The following is a 15,962-nucleotide window of genomic DNA, read 5'->3' as shown; positions in this document are numbered from 1 at the left end:
CTTTACTGCCATTCCCTTGGCTTTATCCTTAGACCATGTTTTCCTAGCAGGACCTTGGGTTTTGTCTTTTCCTGAAAACCATTTCTTAATTTTAGCATTGTCATCTGGAAGCTTGGAATCGCCAACATCCTTGAGTCCCGTCTTTTTGTTTTGTTTTGTTTGTTTAACAATTTTTCCTTTAAGTTATCTCTTACCTCTTTCATTTTACATAATTAGGGCGATGTCTAGAAATCTCTTTAGCTAGATCACTTGATTTATTAACCACATTGTCTAGTTTCCACATGGCTCCAGGTAACGGTGGTGCTAAACTTTCCACCAATATATAAGAATTCCCTTTCCTTCATTCTGCTTTAAGCCTTCTCAAAAGCCATCAGGCTTCTACCAACATCCTGTTCAAAGCATTTTAGGTTTTTACTCCCCTCTCCTCAAAGTTTATCCATCTTCTTCTCACTGCCTGGATTCAGAGCCAATCTTACATATTTAGGTATTTATAATAGCAGCACTCCACTTTCATTACCAAACTCTACATGAATTATCCATTGCTGTGCTACAAATTACTCAAACGTAAAGTTTTAAAAGAACAAACATTTATAATTTCTCATTCTCTATGGTTCAGGAATTTGAGAGTGACTTAGCTGGTAAGTTCTGATTTGAGGTATCTAATGAGGTTGTTGTCAAGATGTTGGTCTGAGTTGCAGTCATTTGGAAGTTTACCTGGTACTTGACCATCCATTTTCACTTTGGCAATTAACATGGCTGTTGGCTGGTGTCCTCTGTTCTTCACTAGCTCTTGGCAGATGCTTTAGTTCCTTACCACATGGTCCTGACCATATGTTGAGTGTCCTCATGACATGGCAACTGACTTCCCCAAGAATGAGTGGTCCAGGAGAACAAGATGGAAGCCTCGATGTTTTTAATGATGTAACTTCATAATTAATATTATTTCTGCATTGTCATACTGGTTATACAAGTTAGCAGTATTCGTTTTGGCAGGATGTTATATACAAAGACATAGGTATCAAGGGGGAATGGATCACTGGAGGCTGGTTAGCACGAGGATATTGTCATTTACTTTTGCTTCTACCTGCGTCACCTTTACCCCCCTAGATTTTTGCAAGGGTAACACCTAATCCTTTGAATCTCTGAACAAATGTCACCTCCTCAAAGCATTCTGCCTTTCCCACATCTTACATTTCTCCATAATTTCACTTTCTTTTATATTATGCTATTTTGTTTTATTTTTAGGTTTCGTTATTTAAAATAATTATCTGTCTATGGCCATGCTACCCTGAACAAGCCCGATTCCATCTGATCGTGGAAGCTAAGCAGGGTTGAGCCTGGTTAGTACTTGGATGGGAGACCACCTAGGAAGACCAGGTGCTGTAGGTGTAAAAAATAAAAAAATGAAGGACTGTAAGCTGACAAGGTCCTTGCAATCTGTGAGGTCAACCAAGGGTTGCCTCACCTAAAAAAAAAAATAATAAAATAATTATTCAAATGTATTTCCTTGTTTATTTAATTGTCATTGCGTTTTGTTTTCCAGTACTAGAATGTAAACATTCTGAGGGCAGGAACTTTATTTATCCTTGTCACTGCTCTATCATCAGTGCTTAGAGTAAGGCATATATGTAAGATCTATCCAATAAATATTTGTTCAATTAATAAACAAATGTATTCTACAGAGTTATACATTAGTTACATTTCCCTTTAGAATGGTCTATTTCATGAAAGGATTTAAGCTAGAATGGAAAGACGATGGAATTATATATTATGGAAAGATATGAATTAACTAGAAATAGGTTCAGAGTTGCTTGGGAGTGAAATGTTTCTTAATGTTATAGAGATCTTTTGTTTCCAAGAAGGACTCGCTCTTTTCAAAGCGGAGCTACATAAAAAAAGGATTCATTTAACTGAGCAAGATTTGAAAGGCCCTACATACTCTTACATGAAAATAGGACACATATCACAGAACAGAGTCCACAGGTTACAAACTAAAGTAGAACTGCATGGGCATGGAGACATTGGCATGGCACAGGGCCAACATTTTTCAGAAAACATCAAAAGGCCGCCTGATAGAGTCCAGTTTCTTAAGGTGAATGTTCAGCAATTGGAAATGCAAGAAAAACAAAAAACAAAAATCACTACAAACCACTCCATGGCTATGTGATAAGATCAAGTACCTACTGAAGAGAATCAACAGAATTAAGCAATACAAAGTGTGAGAGAAATTAAAGATTGTTATTTTCTCATCTTGTATTGTGTCAGATAATTTAATCAACCTAGAGGTTGAATTTTCTGTATTGGGACTTTTGTATATGTCACAGAAATACAACTAAAACTAGATTAAGCACATGGGAAAACAATTTTGACTATTGTAACTTGAAAAGACATCATGGTAGCTCCTTGCTTTAATAAACAAAAATGAAAACAAATATAAACAAACAAACAAACAAAAACACTCAGGAAACAAGGCCTTTGGAGTTTGCTACCTGAGACTTTAGGCTAAGTGTTTGTTATGTCTGCCTTTCTTCTCTATTTGGGTCTGCTTTTTCTTTCTTTCTTTTTCTTTTCTTCTTTTTTTTCCCCCAACATAGAATTGTTCTCATTTTTCCCTTCTTCCAATCCCACTACTGCTTTTTAGAGATTTTTTTCTCAGATTCCCTGTGGTTTAGATAATAGAACAAATGACACGCCTGACATACACAAATTCCAGTGTAAGTTATAATGCTTGACCAACTAGATTTCATTTTGAAAATTTGGGATGGACACACAAAACTTCCTTAAATGTCTGTTGAGTATTGGACTTGGAAGTCATGAAGCTCCATAGAGGCTAACGAGAGCCTAAACTGAGAAAAAAGCAGAAAAAGTTGGCATACAGTGGAAGAGATAATAAAAGAAGGAATTCTGCTTCTGGTGATGGTGGATTAATTTATAGAACATCGATCTTCATAATAAAGACAATGGTAAAAACTGGAAAAATATAATAGTAATCTGTTTGAAATATTACTGAGTTATCAAAACAGCCTGTGCTCGATGCGTCAACATCTCTGGGAGAAGAGCACTCATTAAGGTAAACATGACATTCCATACTGCGTTTTGCCTCAACCCATTTGTTGATTCATAAGTAGCATTGCCTAACACACTAATAAATCAAGCAGAAAGAGGTGACTAAGGGGTTTAGAAGATGAATATAGCTTTCAGGAGTCTCATGGACCTGGCAAGGAAAATTCTGACATTCAGGGCAGCAAGGAAGCTCAAGGCTGAGGGGCTGATATTTTGAAAAGAAGAGAAGCTCAGAGAAATAAACCTGACAGTGTGAGCTGCTTTCCCTGGAGGCATTTGTCCTTCGTAAATGAAGCAGATTGAAAGTCTGGAGATCCAATCGGAAAACAGTTGTTAAAAAACTGAAAACCTAAGTATAGTTAACAGTAGTCTTACTGTGCTTGGACATAAAATTGGAGCTAAGAGCCTAACGAAGTCAAAAGAACCCAGTAAACAGCTCAGTCTTCAGTTGGGACATTTGAACGACTAGATAGATCAGTCCTTAAAAAGGTTAAAATCTGGTTCCAGATCATTTCAGGGTAAGACTAGATAAAGTGGGCCTATTCTTACTCTAACTTTCTGCAAGAAGCTAAAGAAAATCATCTCTCAGAGGAAGGCCACATTTCCAAAGGCTCTCAAGCTTTTTTTTTTCCCCCCCAAATTCAGCTTTCACTTAAAATTTACAAGGCATACCAAAAGATAGAACCAAGAGGGAAAGCAGACAAAAGAAACATGCAGATAATCTAGACATTAGAGTTATCTCACATGAACTTTAATATAATTGACTAAAAAGCCCACAAAATTGATGACAAGATGGAGACTTTCTGCTGAGAACAGGATTCTATATATTAAAAAAATAAAATAAAAATTCTAGATTTAACAAATACTATAATTAAAATATACTTACTTTCATCCTGAATATATACTACAATAATCTAATGTAATTTATATTATCTTAACATCTTATTGTTGTTTTAATTTACATCCGCCTCATTGCAGTGTGAGCGTGGAGCAACTGAAGAAGTCACATGTCGCTGGTATATCCACAGTGGAAACTTGTCTAGCAGGATCTACTTATGTTGAATATGCATGTAACCTACAATCAAGGATTTCTACTCCCAGGTATATGTCTAATAGAAATGCACAAATATGTGCACAAGGGTTATGTGCATGCACAGAAGCACATTTTTAATAGCCAAATATAAAAACAAGCTGAATTTCTAACCACAGTAGAATGGACAAATTCAGGCATATTTGCACCACAGAATACGATAAAGCAATGGAAAGAAATGAACATGAACACTGTTCTAGTTATCAATCTGGGTGGTGATTTCACTGGTGAGTTCACTTTGTGAAAATTTTTTGAACTGTACACTTATGGCTTTTATACACCAATAAAGCAATTTATTTAGAGAAAGAGGGAAAAAGTGAAGAGAGAAGCAAAGATACAGCCTGCGCAAGCCCCAAATGAGATTCAGAGAGGAACTGTGGCTCCTGTTGGCTCTCCTGTCCTGGGTTTGGTTTCTCTGATGCTTAGCTATTTTCTCTGCCTATGGTTTTGCAAGATATTTCTCCAATAATTTCCCTCCCTACCACCCATTTTTTCTTCTTTTTAAAATAAGCTATCCAAACTAACCTTAAAAGTATTTTTTCAACTTAGAACATTTTGAAGAAAAATAAGTAAAAATGATTCGCTGAGAATAACCTGAATATACCCATGCATAGAGCATATATTTTTAATTCTACCTCTTTAGTTACAAGAATCTAGATCCTGACATACAATCCCTGAATAACACAATTTGTAAGAAACTTTAATGAACTCATAGCATCAAAATGAAAAATTCATAGGTATCTTTAAGAGCAATTTAATTGCTTTTTAAGGGCAGATTAACTAAAGTAAATTTAACTAAAGAATGTTTGAAGTAATTCAAAATAAGCAAATATTCCACTAAGCACCTTTAGAAGGAACCTCTGGAAAATAAAACAATGCAGATCAGAAAACAGATAAATCAGATAGAAATTAAAGTGGCTAGATTTATGTATTTATGATGCAAGGTGATTAGCAGTGATATTCCTGAAGCTTTTCAGAATCAAATGATCAACTACATTTGACCATATCTGGCCCCACATATTCATTTGAAATAATTTAATTCCAAAGAACTTTCAATGGATCAAGTGAAACATATATGACTTCAATACAGGTGACTGTTGGAAACCCCAGTTGTTTTGTCTGAACCAGATATTTATAGCAGCAAACTAATTCCGGCAAGAAACAAAGTATGTGAAAACATTGCTACCCCGAAAATCCTGAACATCAGGTTTTTAACTCTGTGCAGAGATTTGACTATTGAGTTGTAAGAGGCTTATTTCAGCTTATTATTAATTTAACATTTCTAATTTAACATTTCAAAGCATTTATTTACAAGAATCTATTTAATTGGGTATTAATATACAAATGTTTAAGGCACCTCCACACAAAATATCTCTTATCAACCCTCAAAAATTGCAACAAAAAAAGGAAGTATAGGTATTATGCTTATTTTTTCAGACAGAAGTTTGGGTACTTTCTCTAAGGATACAGTGTTTGTTATGGGCAAAGCCAGGACTGTAACAGGTTTCTTCTCATCTAGTAAGGTGTTCTTGTCAGTATTTAGTATTGACAGATATTAGCTAGATATTGTACAAATCAATTTAGATCCAATCTCTTTATAAGAATGGACTTTTCTCTATGTAACCCACATCTGTTACTGTCACTTAAAAACCAAGATATATATTAATACAATCTCATGCAAATTATGTATTCATATGAACTCTCTCATTATTAGAATTTATAAACTCATGTCAGTAACTTACATTATGTATCTTTCTAACTAGAAATAGGACAATTTTATATTTTCTGTATCAAAGGCAAACATTTGTTTGTTTGTTTTATTTTGTTTCTCCTTCCCCTGCTTCTCACTGAGAACCCCTTTCCTTCCTTGGTCTATATTGTACCAGGTACACAAGGATGTGGTACAGGGAAAAGGATGTTAACCCAACAACCATCTCAATAACAAACTCTTTAATTCAAGGAGCTGTTTTAAAATACGTCTTTTGCTAAATCTGTTCACCAGTTTGCTTTCCCACCTCTGCCAAGAAGCTTTCCCCATCATATTAATGATTTGACATTCTTGACTAAACATAGTCTACCTTATACTTCAGTTGTTTACATCTGTCCCATCTTGTTCATTTGATGGTGCAGTACCTGACGGTACATTTTTTTTCTTGCTCATTTTTATATCTAGTGGAATACCTAAGAGAGAGACTCCCTTAACAATGGCCCCTTCTTTAAGACTATTGCTCAAGGCCTGATGAGCTGGTGTTTGTTATGTCCAGACATTTGCTTGCCATCATTGCTTGCTTTCTCTCAACTCCTTTTTCATGCATCTGAATCAGTATTTCTTATTGGTCAATTAGATTGGCTTGAACTCAACCAAAGAGTTTTATTTTGGGAATTGAGAGTGTGTTGGGGTGGATGCTGGCAAGACAGAAATCTTGCATCTAGAAAATTTTAACATCTTGTCACTAAAAGGAAATTGTAACTTGCCATATCCAAGATTTTTAACCTCCTAAAATGTGTTTCTCCTTTTCCTAATTACAAAAGCCAGTGTAAACTATTTAATCCTGCAATTATAGGATGAAGAACTGAAAACAGCATGGCCTTAGGCAAGAAGTGAGCATCCTCACACTGTATCCTCATTAGTGAGGATAAATGTGCCATTGCTGGGCAACCCATTATGTATCCTTTATTTGTGCATTAATTAAAAAGAAAGCTTGGTGGTAGGATGGATCTATATGACAGAAAACGATACAATTCTCTAACTAAAACATAGTGTTAAAAAAGCAGTTTTGGGGTCTAATTAAAAAGGCCTATATTTTAGTACACGACGCTGCACATATGTTCACGGCTCTCAGCCTCCCGTGCCTCTCGGACACGTTTTGTTTCATTCTGGGAACACTACCGCTGTTAAAACACTGTTTATCTGGATGGGGGCTGGAAAGTGGAGGGAGGAAGGGAGATTTTTCAAGAAGAGGAGGGATTTCCATTGTTTCCAGGAAACTGCTAAAATATGTGGATGTATGTGTGCTTTCTCAGCACTTCCCACACGTTTTCACGACTCTGTTTCCACCTCCGATTTTTTTTTCTCCATTTTCTGCTTTACCTGCTTATTGCTAACATAAACAGATGGGATCCCCCAAATGTGACAGGAGAGGATTAGACAGTGACTCCATAGGAAAAATGTAGGACTTCTTTGCAAATGGGAGATGAAAGTGTTCCTAAACTCAGTTCAAAAAGTAGAGGCAGAACTTTTTCCTATTTCTTTTTTCAAATGATGGGAACTGACTCGAATGTAAAACTTGGCAATGTTTTGCTCCTATGATGATGCATAAGATTTGATTGACTTGTATGCTTAAAAGAGATTTCGAGACTGTTTTCCTCAGGACAATTATAAATGGGCTGAGAGGCCATGTGTTTGAGACAGCACATCCCGAAATTACATTGAGACAGGTGGGAAGACACCCAGAATGTTGACTATGGCCCACTGACTTTTCTCCTATGCCTTCAGCTCCTTATCGTGAATTTAGAAAAGTTTTTATTTTTGTGTGGTGGGTAGCTGGGCTTTGTGCATGATTTAAAAACTAAAGGACAAAGGGGGATACCTTTATCCAATTTTTATAAAAGAAACATTTTGAAATAAGATAAAGAATGAAGTATTATTTCCTTATTATTTTCAGACCCATTACTTACTTTCATAACACAGGTAATTTTGATTATGTTAGAACATGAGCCATTTTGGCAAATGGGAGCTAAGTGCTTTTTACGTTTAAACATTTAAATAAATGAATGGAAATCAAGGAGACATATTTTCCAAGTAGATAAGATCATTTCTCAAAAAAAAAAAAAAAAATGTTGAGCTACCCAAAACTATAGCATGATTTGTACAACTTAAGCTTTTTCAAATTTATGGCACCTTTTGAGCCAAATCATTTTGTTTTAATGTAACTTTATAGGTAATTAAAAACTTATTAGTAAAGAAATGGTAGTTTGCATTCAGACCTCAAATTTAGGAGTGGAATGGTCCACTTCCCCAATACTGATTCCATCTACCCTAGAGTAGAATAAAACCGGAATCGCCAGCCATCTTCGAGGTCCAAAATTTCTGAGAAACAGTCTAACCTATAGTGTACACACATCTCAGGATTTTAGCCAATAAGAAAGGCATTTATAATTATGTGTTGCAATTTTTGAAGGCCATTCATCATGACATTTAATCTTTATTTCTGGTCTCTTCAGTACAATACTTCTTTCAGAACATTTATATATGAATCCGCAAATGCAGATAATTTAGGAGCTGGGATATTAAGTTCAAAAATAAATATAAGGCTCAAAGGAAAGATTTTCTCCCACAAAATTACAGCTATTAGTGATCCTTAGCCATACTCAACTCTACCTCTTGTACCCATCTCCCACTCCACTTCTGCCTAAGGTATTTTAATTTGATCTTTGCTGTATGTGTTGTTCAAAATATGAAGCCCTCTGGTGATGGCAAAATCAAGACAAAAGACAGAGAGTAAACCTGAAGCCAAGGTTAGCTCTTATTGTACCTGCATCTGGGCAAAGAAAAGAAACGTGGTTCAAAGTACACTATCAATCCTTCATATTTTCCCTTCCTTAAAACCAACCTTTGTTCTCTTTCTGGATTTTCTTTGTAAGAGAAACAACCATGTCTTTGCAGGTACTGTTTTTAGATAAACTGTTTATAATCACAGTTATTAAAAAGAATTAGCCCCCCAGGAAAATGATTTGCTGAATTTGAGTAGTTACACTGGATTCATAGATTCAAAAGATTACTATTCTCCCCAAAAATATAAAAATTACTTGGAGACTATATGTTATAAAATAAGTTAATCAACAACATGGCTCCCTTCATTTCAAAGGCAGGCTTTACAATTCTGGAAAAAGAACTCTTAGTAAGAAATAAAACATTACCAAACCAAAAAGCATGAGAATAATTATTGTCATTTTGCCATTTATCTCCACTCCTAAAGACTCTGTGAAGCAAAAGGCAAGCCTGATTTGCTTTTGTATCTATTATCACGTAACTATGGGGAAGGACTAAGCTCTGCCACACGGTCTGTTCTTTTCCTTATGTAAGCTGTTTTATTGCCATCATAATCACTGATAGTGACCCTCTCTGCCATCTGTTGATTTTTTTCCTTTACTGAAACAGTGCTTAGGTTTCAAAAATACTGATCTCAAAATCATTAACCTAGAAAGAACTTGGCCTTCATCCATTCCATTTATGGGATGTTAACGCAGTCTCAAGGGTTTGCTAAAATAAACTAACGGGCTGTAGAGGAGAGGAACACACCATCTGGCCAAGCTAGTGAGGGTGGGAATATATAGCCTAGGTAATTACTTTAGGTGAATCTATTACAACACATGAAAATGATAGAAAGTTTGGATATTTTTTTCTTTACCATTAGAGTCTGAATGATGAAATCATCAGCTGGATGGAAAAGAATCCAGGGCTAATGTAAAAAAATGATAGTGAGTGATGGGACCAGTGATAAACATCAGTGATTTATGATTCCTACAGATCTCTGCTGTTCAGTGAAGACAAAAATTCTCTTAGTTTACGGAATAGACTTGTCGAAAGGACTGTATAAGTGCATTTTCCTACATTGAATAATTCAGTACATTAAAGAATCGAGGAATATAAAAGAAAACTGTGTAGAAATCTATTATTTTAAAATTTGTAAGCATGGATATCTTATTTTCTCCCCCAGATTTCTTCAAGAAAAAACTTGCCTTGACTGCGACTCAGGTTTTATCAAGAGATACTTCTTGAGGCAAAGCAGCTTTTAACTGGCCACTTTATCTCCCTCTTTCAGAATTAAGAAATATCCCTATTCATACTATCTTTACTTTCTCATCTCCCAGCTACTCATCAACCAACTCTGATGAGGCTCTACCCCTGTCACTGCAAGAACTGCTTCCTTTTTGCCAAATACGAACTTGAACAATTACATAAGGTATTATTTAGCTTCTCAGGATCATCTAATGGAACTGCCTCCTCTTCCTCATAACATTAGCTTATCTTTCCTTTCAGGATGCCACGCTCACTTGCTCATCTCCGTCAGCTTTGTCAGGTCTTTCCCTTCTCTTCTATCCCCTAAATACCTATTTCAGAGAACTCAGGTAATGGGTCATCTCCACATTCTCACTCATCTTTTCCAATGATCTTAGAAACCATCGCTATGCAAGATTGAAGAGGTTAAGTAAAAGCCCGGTAACTCTGAATTTAAAAGGAAAATATCCATATGAATGTGTGATGTATCTCCTAGTTGTATTCACAGTGACCAAGCCAGTAACTGTGAGTACCCAGATTGTGTTCTTTAAAGGCCATTTCAACTAAAAGGAGCTGGAGTTTCTAAGAGAAAGGGTATAAGGCAGGAAATGTGTCCAAAATTACCCAGGGACCAAATTGAACAGGCTTTTTACAACACTAAATGAAGTAATGGATCCAGGCAATGATTATCAGTGGCTGCTGACATCAGAAAAAGCAAGACAACTGGCTATATTGTGCCTCTTAAAGGAAATACATACCGCAACTCATGAAATATTTTTGACAAATCAAATCTGAGTCTGGTAAAAAACAACAAATTTAACTATCAATTTATAAGAAATAATGGAAAAAGAGAAAATAATGAAGGAAATGACACCATGGGGATGCAATACAGATTTTGAGAATCTCTATAAGACCAGAAATTTAGTTTATCAACAAATAAATTACAAGAGAAAAAAAAAGGAGAGGAAAAGGAAGAAAATTAGAGAAAATATCAACTAATCGCCATGCATAGACCTTATTCAGATCTTAATTAAAAAATAATCTGTAACAAATAATGTATGGACAGTCAAGAAAATTGGAACACTGACTGAATATATGATAATATTAAGAAATTACTGTGATTTGTTATAATGATATTATAAATATTTCTTTATAAAGAGTCCTCAACTTTTAGAAATCCATAATGAACAATTAATAATGGAAATTATATATAATCTAAGAGTTGCCTCAAAATAGTCCAGTAGTGTTAGTAATGGTGGTGGGGAGGAGGGAAGCAGAGAATGAATGGATATAGTTGAAACAAGATTGGCCATGAGTTGATGGTTGTTGAAGCTGTATGAAAGGGGTACTCATTTCTACTTTTGTGTACATTTTAATCTATAATAAAAAGTTTTTAAAAATCCATATGCTGATGTTGATTGAATCTATGTTAGTCCTGCCTCTCCTCTGTGTACAGGACTTATTATATATTACTATCCCTTGATATCTAAGTATAATTGGCTTATAGGAATCTCAGATTTAGTGTATATACAATGCAACTCAAAATCCACAAGTCCCACTGAAATAATAACTACAAGAGCAATAAAACCTGTCTTCTACTAGTCTTTCTCATCTTAGTAATTACAGCATATACTCAATTGCTAAACCCAGATATCTAAGGTGTAAGCCTTGACTCTTCTATTCTAAGCCTCTTCATCTAGTCTATTAACATAACTTGTTACCTCTACCTCCAACAATTATTAAAATAAATCTAAATAAATCTCTTCTGTCTCTTATAATCTAGGCTGCCATCATCTCATATAAATGACTGATATAACCAATTAATTTATCTTATTTTATATTTGCCTTAAATAGTTTCCACAGACAGATATAATGATGTTTTTAAATATGAATTAGGTCATGTTTATGACGGCTTCTCATTTTAGCTAAATAAAATCTAAAGTTACCCTGACCTCCAAGGTCATATTTACCTTACACTCCAAGTTCTCTCACGTCTGGTACCTTTTAGCTCATACTGTTTCTAATCCTAAGAATGCTGTTCCTATACCCTAGCCAACCTGGACTTTTTAATTTGCAAGACTATAAAATCTCTTATTCTTTACCCTTTATTTGCCATTAGAATATATTTTTCATTCCCTTCATTGTATTTATTTCAATGAATAATTTTGTATTTATTTGGTTATATTTTAATTACCTGTGTCCCTCACTAGACTATGAATTCCATAAGAGAATCCAACATCAACTTAGCATATCAATACCTAGCATACAGCAGGAATTCAAACAATATTTGTTTAAAAAAACTAAAAGATGGTTGAAGCCCATAATAAATTGAACTTGATGCTGTGTTCCAAGTTTTAGAAAACAGACCATTTTAAAATGTAAATATTTACGTATTAATGTCCCATTTAAATGTGGTAAGCATTTTAAAGAAAAATCTAATTGGCACAAGAAATTATCTAAGTCTAATGCTCACAGTAACTCACATTTTAAGTTAAAGATTAAGTGTGGGTATGGTCAGACTAAAATTAAAATCTTATTTCCCCTGTTCGGCTTTAAACCCTTATCTTTACATCAAGGAAATCTTTATTAGAGAAAAGAAACTAAATGTGCTATTTGAAGCTTAACAATTTGCTATTTTTCAAATTTTGTGTAAAAATGCCACAGGGTAAATGGAAAATGTTTATTTCCTCACCTTAAGTCATGTAGCTCTACATTATTTAAATATGTGCTCTAGAGTAATTTCATCTATTTTCTGAAATAAGATATGTACATATTCACCACAAGAAGCATAGTTCTGAGAATATGAGTTCAGTAGTAAACAGTGTATGTGGCAACAGAATTGTTATCTTTAACGGTGTTTATTTCGATTTCTCCTATAGCATAAAGCTGTAAGCAGGGAAGAGCATCTCAGAGGCATATGAAGTTCCCCACACAGATCACGCGAAGTAGGGATGCATGTCATAAGGAAGAACTAGTGAGTGGAGTGGTAGAATTTAGGGAGAGTTTTAGAGCAGCTCTAAAGAGCTTGTATTGCGAGAGGATGGGAAGATAAGGGGAAAAAAATAGTTAATCTGTAGTGTTTAAGCTTCGAATGTAATGTTTATATTTATAGCACGTGACAAAATAAATACATTTTTATTTCTTTTTTAAGCTGTAATATTTAGTTTTTAAGCCAATGATTTTTTTAGCCTTGGACAGACAACAGAGTTACCTAGGCAGTTTTTAAATTCCCAATGCACAGACCAAATTTCAAACCAATCAGATCAGGTTCTCTAGAAGCGGGACCCAGGAGTCAGAATTTTTAAAAACCACCCTGCAGATTCCAATGTGCAGCCAAGATGCACTATCCCGGGGTCATCTTAAATAAAGCAGGGCATAAGCTTGATTATAAAATGTGCACGCGAACACGTACACACACACACACACACACACACACACACACACACATGATATTGGGAATATATTCATAGAGCCAAATATACAATTATATTAGCTGATTTTGGTTATAACACATCAAAAGTCCTCAAGATTTCTGAAAGTTGATTTTTATCTCCTTCAATATAGTGCTCCAAGTGAATAGGACAAGAGTAGTACAAGTTGTACTGAAAAGTTTTAAACATGGATATTTATGTTTTCAAATTTAAATATCCAAGCACATAGATATAAATATGTAAATCCAGTGTACTTCTCCAGGCAATAGGGAGACCTCCCTGCTTTGGAGCTGCTTTACCTCCACCCTTTCCTGTGACCTCTGGAGTTCTTGGACCCAGCCCCATAGCTAATGGGAGGATAGGGATGGAAGGCTGGATTTTGGATTCCACAGTGCAGCAAGAGAAAACAGGAGGAGAAACACCTGTGGTTTAACCTCAGTGCAGTGTGATTTCAAGATAATGAGAACTCTATACTATTGCTAAGATTCATTCATTCCCTTTAGTTATTTTTTTTTCCCTGAGTCCTTGGTCTTATGTGTGCTGATCTGAAGAAAAAGAGAGTGAGGGGAGGGTAAATAACTCAGGCTACTATGCTTGAGTAATTATAGATTTAATTTCTGCCCTTTATACCAATTTGTAAATCTGTGAAAGGAAAGATTGTGTCTGTTTGGTTAGCTATTCTACCCTCAGGTTTGTGGGAGAGATTGCCAGATATCAGGTCCTCGGCAAATAATTGCTGAATGAGTGAATGAATTGCACTGACACATAAACTAAATTTTCCAACTTTTTTGATGTATACAATTAGTTTGATCTTTTTATCCAAGTCTAATTTTTATTAAAATTTCAGTATATATTTAAAATATTTGGTTCACTTTTATTCTGAGTAAAATAAAAATGACTCAGCTTCTGTAATTATTTTTCTTCTATTATTTATAAAAAACTTTTCTCATTCATTTGTGTGATCATTTTCGGTATCTTCTTTTACGCAAATTTACATTACGTGTTCCTTTGGCCTTCCAGCTACACATTTTACTTATAAATATTGTTATGTGGCTAAATACATTATGACATATGAAATATGTCATAAGTGAAATAGTCATTAATTTTGTTGATTTATGTTTATGTAATAACAAAAGATGTTTATTACCCAGTATTACATGACAAAAGCAAATTAAAGAGCAGCTTATAGAGTATGATACCATATTTATAAATATACCCATGTAAAAAAACAAATGACTATGAATATATACACCAAATTTTAAAAGATAATTTAAAAATTTTCATTATTTTATTACTCTACCAATAAAATATATATCATTTTAAATGATATATAGGAAAAAATAACCTGTTATTTTTAAATGTATTGCAGGTCTTAGAGCTCATTCCACCTTGCTATAAGAAACGGAACCCTCTAATCATTCATTTGAAATAAACAAATAATATATCTATATAACACAAACCAGTTGAAACAGATAAAAGCTGAAAATAAGTTTACTGAAAATGAAACCTGCTCTGTAATCCATTGGACAATAAGAATTATTTAACCACTGAAAACGAAGATTAAAATATCAAAATAAAAAAGAAAAGAAGGTATTTGCCAAGACATGAGCAGATTTTCTTCTACAGACATGCGTGAATACAAATAATTGGGTGGCTTCTCTTAGATTAAGTAAGTCGAAGCACTGTTGGCATTTAAGAAGATATATAACTAATAAGGTTGTAATGCTTCAAAATCACACACACACACACACACACACACACACACACACACACACACACACCTGATCAAAAAACTTCACATATTCTATAGGAGAGGTATGTAGAATGATGAGGAATCCAGGTCAGCAATTCCAGGCAAAGATAGATACCTCTTGAAATAGTCATGAAACATTTTTTTATCCAATTAATTGGAAGAAATTATATAAATGTTTTAGAACAGAAATTATTTCAAAATAAACTTTTACCCCACAGACAGAAGATTGGCAACTTGCAACATATATTCCAAAGATAACGGGCACTCTGATTTTCTTGGTTTGGCTGTGGCCAACCACATTTTCCCAAGTTAGCTGACCACAAATCACCTACCACGCTATTATCCAGTAAAACCACTGAGTTGAAGTAATTTCTCATACCCAGATTCCTGGGAATCACAAATTGGCATTTTTGTCAACATTCCTGTGCCTGATCCACATGGAAGAATGAAGCCCTTGGCATACCTCCCTGGAAAAATGGCCACCCTGACTACGGCAGTTTCCCTGTTAGCACTTGCCCCGATACAACTTTACATAAATGTGCATAATTATTGATGTCATGTCTCTCTCTTCCTCCAGACTGTAAATTCCATCAAGGTAATTGCTGTGCCCCATTTTGCTTACAGTTATATTCCAGTGTTTTGTGTAGTATTTAACCTACTGTAGGCACTCTATAAGTGTTTGCTTAATATGTAAATAAACACATCATTCTGAATGAAGAAGGGGGACAATGTGGTCCCACAAAGAATAGTTCCAGACTAAATTATATTTATCATATTTATAACTGTCATGAAAGGGGACATATCCAGAGAAACTACCACATTTTTGATAGAACCATCTGGGTA

The 15,962-nt window shown here is 34.7% G+C and overlaps 1 pseudogene; it reads left to right on the top strand.

The window, feature by feature from the left end:
- Window positions 1–1,270: 1,270 nt before the first annotated feature.
- LOC118607316 lies at window positions 1,271–1,389 on the top strand (annotated as a pseudogene).
- The last annotated feature ends 14,573 nt before the right edge of the window (window positions 1,390–15,962 follow it).

This window comes from Rousettus aegyptiacus, unplaced genomic scaffold, assembly GCF_014176215.1.
Source record: "Rousettus aegyptiacus isolate mRouAeg1 unplaced genomic scaffold, mRouAeg1.p scaffold_m13_p_8, whole genome shotgun sequence".
NCBI classification, from domain to species: Eukaryota; Metazoa; Chordata; class Mammalia; order Chiroptera; family Pteropodidae; genus Rousettus; species Rousettus aegyptiacus.
The sequence above is the reverse complement of the archived record's forward strand: the minus strand, read 5'-3'. Positions and strand labels throughout refer to the sequence as shown.